Genomic DNA, 6276 nt, shown 5'->3' with positions numbered 1-6276 from the left:
GCAGAGCTGGTGGGCAGAGGCGGAGCACAGCCCGGCGGAGCGCGAGTTCGCCGTTCCTGCCCGCCGCGCTGCGCCCTCCCTCCAGCTCCCCGTCGCGCCCTCTGGCAAGGCCAAGCGCGGCGGGGAACCAGAGAGCGCGGCGCGGCGGACGGGAACGCTGAACTCGCGCTCCGCTGGGCTGGGCTCCGCCTCCGCCCACCAGCCCTGCTTCTAGGGAGGGGCACAGCCCGGCGGAGCGCGAGTTCGCTGTTCCCGCCCACTTTGTGGCCCCTCCCCTTCCGTGCCTTGGCCCCTCCCCTTGCCCCCCCCCTAGTTTTGATCCTGGGTACGCCCATGCACAAATCCATAACAATACTAATGTGAGTTCATATGTGTATGCAGATGTGGAGTCTAAGACAGTAACTACCGTAGCATGTGAAATGTATTCCTCCAATTTCCATTTATCTTTTGACCATTTTATTCCCCCAAATCTATCTGCATAGGATGAATTCTATTCTGATAAACTGCTTCAAGCAAGTATTCTCTTCTTTACTGGCAGAACAATATACTCTCTCTGCTGAATATATTATCCCGTCCCACACCTTAAAACCCTGCTTTACAAAGGAATTGTCTTTCAAAATAAAAGATACTATTTATCTTATTTTTTTAAAAATGTAACTGCTTCATCAGAAGATTCCGATATGATGTACAAAAGGGTAATTATCACTATTCAAATTTCATATGAATGTAATATTTAAAAACTTTAAAGACATATTAAAAATATAAAACTTAAGGAATGGAGGAGGCAGTTCTAACTAAATATCACACATCTTTTTTGGATCATTATTAATGTACAGAACTAGGCAAATTTCAATTTGCTCGGTGAATTGTCTACACAAATCCAATCCTCGAGCCAAATAAAGAGCATTGGCAATGGAATTACTCCTGTGGCTTTTGCATATAATGATATTGATTTATCCATCTAATAATACCTACCACTAGCATCCTAATCTGTAGATCAATTTCCCTTTTTCTTTCCATGTAACCACCCAACTTTAAAACCCCATTGTTGTATGTTGTATGATGGTTAGGTAAAGATATGCATTATAGTAGATTTTTAAAATCTTTCTGGAACTAAGAATTCTTAGTACTGGAACTGTGAATTTAAAACTTAGTACCATTACTGTAAAATTATGTAGTTTCACAAATTTTAGTTCAACGTGTAAGTTCATGGATCACTATTTTTGTAAAGGTTTTATTTACTCTCTATGCTATTACTGGACCTTGGAATATTAATATTTCTTTTGCTCATTGTCCAAAGACACACTTTACATGAATTAAATCTGCAGGATAAAAGAGTTTTCTTCAGTTTTGAATTCCAGACCTTCAAATGGCATGAAAAGAAGCTGTTTGAGAAAACAATTTAACATACCTAGTACTTCTATTCAGATTCTTTATACTTTAAATGGATTTTTCCTCTAAGTAACCATAAACAAGCTCTGAGCACTTTTTCACTGCCAACAGCACAATCCTAAATATGACTACCCAGAACTGTGACCCAGTGAGGGAAGCGGGTGACACTGTAGTCTAAACCACTGAGCCTCTTGGGCTTGCCAATTGGAAGGTTGGCGGTTTGAATCTGTGCAACAGTGGTGAGCTCCCATTGCTCTATCCCAGCTTCTGCCAACCCAGCAGATTGAAAGCACACCAGTGCAAGTAGATAAATAAGTACTGCTGCGGCAGGAAGGTAAATGGTGTTTCCATGCACTCTGGCTTCCGTCATGGTGTTCCGTCGTGCCAGAAGCAGTTTAGTCATGTTGGCCCCATGACCCGGAAAGCTGTCTGTGGACAAACGCCGGCTCCCTCAGCCTGAAAAGCCAAGATGAGCACTGCACCCCATAATCACCTTTGACAGGACTTAAATGTCCAGGGGTCTTTTACCTTTTTTACCTTATGTCCAAGTGAATGAAATTGGGCTTCCTCCCTGGCAGGGACCATTTGCCATTAAGTACTTGATTTATCTTTATACATAGCACAGCTAACACCAAGACTTAAATATGTTTAGAGGAGCTTAAAGGTAAAGGGCCCCTGACCATTAGGTCCAGTTGCGGACGACTCTGGGGTTTGTGGCGCTCATCTCACTTTACTGGCCGAGGGAGCCAGTGTACAGCTTCCGGATCATGTTGCCAGCATGACTAAGCTGCTTCTGGCGAACCAGAGCAGCGCATGGAAACGCCGTTTACCTTGCCGCCGGAGAGTACCTATTTATCTATTTGCACTTTTATGTGCTTTTGAACTGCTAGGTGGGCAGGAGCTGGGACCAAACAACGGGAGCTCACCCAGTCGCGGGGATTCAAACTGCCAACCTTCTGATCTGCAGGCCCTAGGCTCTGTGGTTTAACCCACAGCGCCACCCGCGTCCCTTAGAGGAGCTTACATGCTGGTAAATATGTTTTAGGACAACAGGGAACGGCCCTCCAGCTGTTGTTGATGGACTCCAACTCCCATCAGACCCAGCTGGCACTGTCAATGGTTAGAGATGGAGACAGTTGTAGACCAACAGGTTACTAAATGAAATAAAAGTTTTGGCTTTTAAGCCTTTAATGACAAGAAACATGATGCTAACCCATATAAATGAAAAGCAAGACTGGAGATTCCTTTAGTTATTTCTTTATAGAAAGTCTGTTTGATCTTCATTGGCACCCACTGTCTCCATCACGTTTCTCAAACAGAGTTAAACAAAAGAAACACATGACACAGAGACAATGCTGGCAATGGTTCTATAGAAACTATGTCTATCATTAGAAAGAAGAGACAGATTACTTTAGTAGGTAGGGTGTTGTTTATACAAATGTAAACAGGCCATCTTGGTAATCAGTCAAAAGAAAACCAGCATGTTTAGTGGGGGGGGGGAGTGTTTGATTGAAATCTCTATCTTCATAACTTTTAAGGAAATCATAGGAGATTTAGATTAAACATTTTTATATAGGGGTTTGTAAAGTTAGTATGCTCCTAGAGATATGTAGCAGAGTGAGGTGAGACAGAAATGTCAGAGAGGGAAAAGATATGTTGAGGAGTTGGGGCAAATGCTTGGTTCTTCAGTGGCCATTTAAGAGGGCCACTGAGAAACCTAAAACCTTGGCATACACACAACTGTACAAAAAGGAGACGGCTGCGGTCAATGCTGTTTTCCTTAACTTGCCCATGTGGGCACAGAGCAACCTATGTCTGTCAAAACTCTAGCCTTCTTCCTGTGGTACTAGATCCAATCACTTTGCAGCCACAAAACATATTCTGAAATTTGGAAGGAAAAAAGATTGCTTGGGAACTAGATTGATATGATAAACTGAAAGATGTCCATGATTGTAATATCATATTAACATTATTTCTAGACAAGAAAGGAAGTTACTAAGTAACCCAACAGGATTTTTCACTCACATGCCCATAACAGACTGGCAGCTATTTCGACAGCAACAGAATAGCAAAGGGTGAATTGTGGGATTATTATTATTATTGTTTTATTATTATTTTATTTATACCCTGCCCATCTGGCTGGGTTTCCCGAGCCACTCTCCATGAAAAAGACTCCATGAATCGAAAGTGGAGACGAAAGATGCACTTTCCCCCGTTTATTTGTTTGTTTTGTAGCGCAAGGAAATCTTTCAATTAAAGCCAGTTTTTTTTAAAATGAATGAATGAATGAACAGTGAAGGGAGCCATTGCAAGACGTCAGCCGGCCACTAGCATGAAGCCGGATCCTTCCTCTTCCCCCAAGCCAGGCCGAGGGCGGGAGGGCGCGCCTGGGAGGCGGGGGGAGGGGCGCTTTCCCTGGCGCCGCCCCATTGCCATGGTGACGGCCAGGCGTCTTTCCCTGCCTGAGTCCGTAAGGCCTACAAGTAAGCGGTGCAGACGTGGGAGTAGACCTGGTCTTCCCTTCCCCTTCCCCGGGGGCTGGGTTGGGTTGAACGCCGTGATTCATGCTGGGAGGGCAGGCGGGAGAGAGAGAGAGAGAGATAGAGATGGAAAGAAAAGCAACAGGTTGAGCTGGTGGTGGAGAGAGCGCCGTCTCCCCCCGCCCCCAGCCTTTGTATAGCATGGCTCTACCCTCCCTCTCGCATCCAGCGGGCTGTCCTCTCTGCGTGTGCCCGGCTACTGGGGGCTTCTTTCACACGTGCATAGAATTGGGCTGAACGCGCCCGCGCAGAGAGGCTCCATCCTCTCCCTTTCCCCACCTGTGTGGGGATTTTTCTTCGGGTGGGTGTGCGCTCGCGCGCGCGCGTTCGTATCTTGATCCTATATACAGTAGTAGACTTAATTTCTAGCGTGTACAGTCAGCCCACGTTTGTCCCTGGCGGACTTTCTCCTTCAGTTCCGGGTTGAGGCGAGTGGGGCGAAGTTGGAGGTGATAGGGAAAGGGGAATAGTGGGGAAGATGGCGAGGGGGGCGACGAAAATCTGAGATCAATATGTCTTTCTTTTTCTCCCCCTCCCAATTGAGGGCTGTGTGTGCAGAGATTCTGCTGTGCCGTCCGGTAAATCGCTCCTGATCCCTGATAACGATTAGTTGCATCCTTGGGATTTGGTAGCCGAGAAGCGCAAAGGTAGAAAGCAAAAGGTGCTTTCAGACGCTCCAGAGCTAGAACTGCTGGCGCGTGGAAGCGCAGGGGAGAATATATATAAATGTAATCGGGCACATTTCAGCTCTGGAAGAATCATTTTGCAGTTGTCAATAATGCTTCACTTTAATAGGTGTTGACCCTCTAAATGTACAACACAGCAGCGCAAGATCTCGGACGCCCTGCAATAAACCTTTGGCTGTGGGGGAGGGGGAGAGGACGCAGTGGAAACACAGTTTCTCCCCCTAACTGAACAGCAAGATCCTCGTCAGATTCGTGTAGCTGTCCAGTCTTTTTAAAAGCAAACGAATGCAATATTTCAGAACTCCCTCCAAGGCTGCATTTCTGTATTCATCATGCTGGTTAGAGGTGGAGTGGTTATTTGCTGCCACAGTAGTCTGAAGCTATTTGACATGTGGTTAATTAAAAAGGATTTGCCTCAAGTAAGTCAATAGGCGGAGAAACTTCTAATTCAATATTTATTTAAGGGCCAAAATAAACGTACAAGCCCACAGCCAACAGTTAAACTGACTTATGCCAACTGAAATCCATGTGCTTGAGCATGCCTAGCTCTGTGATGGATTTAGGCATAATTATAAGTTACTTCCATATTTTAAGTTAGGATATACAAATGTTACACAAAAAATAGGTGGGATGTATATCTGATACTTTTGTGGCTAGTCCTTTGTTAAAATGACATTCTGTTGCTTTTATGTAGTAACTTTACAGTTCTAGAAGGATTCTCCCTGCTTCAGAGCTTTAAATTATGGCAAGATATGTGCATGTCGATCCTCAGCTTTTTACACGATAACTTTAAGTAGATACAGTTTATTACTTGATGAGGTGTAGGTTTTCTCCATTTCATAGTGTACTCCTGGACTATTTTTCTTTCAAGATGATTGTATTAACATTTCCCTGCAGGTATTTTTTGCTTGCTGTTGCACACTATCCCCGTCCCATCTATTATATAAGCCACTGCTTGTAGCTATTCTAGAACTGGATTGGGGTAGTGCAATTATAGCTCAAGCATCAGTTTTTGTGAGTTTGCTTCAGGTACATTTGAAAAGGCCTTCAGCAACAGACGGGGCCAAACTAGATGTTATGCTAACACATTTGCAATCCTAGCCCCACATTTGCCAAAATAGCAGGGCTGGGAAAGGGCTGGCTGTGGCATGGGGTGTTTATCTCCTCCCATACCCATTTATAATCCACTGCAAATAACCTCACAGACTTTTACCTTCCCCTTATGGGGAGGGTGGCTAACTTTGTTGCAGAGCCAGTCTGGGGGCAAAAAAGCTGCCTGAAGGCATAGAAGAATGACTGGGTGATTAAATTAGGACTTTGGCTAATTAAACAATATATGGCTTTTTAAACTGAGGGGGTGTGTGCTTTTGTTTGTTGCTGTGCTCTGTATTTTTGTATTTTTGTAAGCTGCCATGTTATCCGTGCATGAAGGACAACATTGAAATTTAATAAGTAAATAAATAAATAGCCCTGGAAATTCCTGCAACTTTAAGATGGAAAATGTGCTTCTTTTTTGTAACAATTTGGGCCACAAAAGCAACACTCTGTGTATGTGGTAATATGTATTGGCTACCCAGGAGGAGGTTTGCCAGCTTTTTTTGGATAAGAAATGTTTCATTGTCTTCTAGGAGGGGATTTATTCAGACTGTGAATAGATG

The 6276-nt window shown here is 44.3% G+C and overlaps 1 protein-coding gene across 2 annotated transcripts in view; it reads left to right on the top strand.

Moving 5' to 3' along the window:
- The first annotated feature begins 3848 nt into the window (after nt 1–3848).
- TTC29 (tetratricopeptide repeat domain 29) overlaps nt 3849–6276 on the top strand; it is a 111646-nt gene continuing 109218 nt past the window's right edge. For both annotated transcript variants that reach the window (XM_035114020.2, XM_060278640.1), the window contains exon 1: nt 3849–3875. The gene's annotated coding sequence lies outside the window, so the exon portion shown is untranslated. The remainder of the gene's footprint in view (nt 3876–6276) is intronic.

This window comes from Zootoca vivipara, chromosome 9, assembly GCF_963506605.1.
Source record: "Zootoca vivipara chromosome 9, rZooViv1.1, whole genome shotgun sequence".
Lineage (NCBI taxonomy): Eukaryota > Metazoa > Chordata > Lepidosauria > Squamata > Lacertidae > Zootoca > Zootoca vivipara.
Note: the sequence above shows the minus strand (reverse complement) of the source record. Positions and strands in the feature narration are given on the sequence as shown.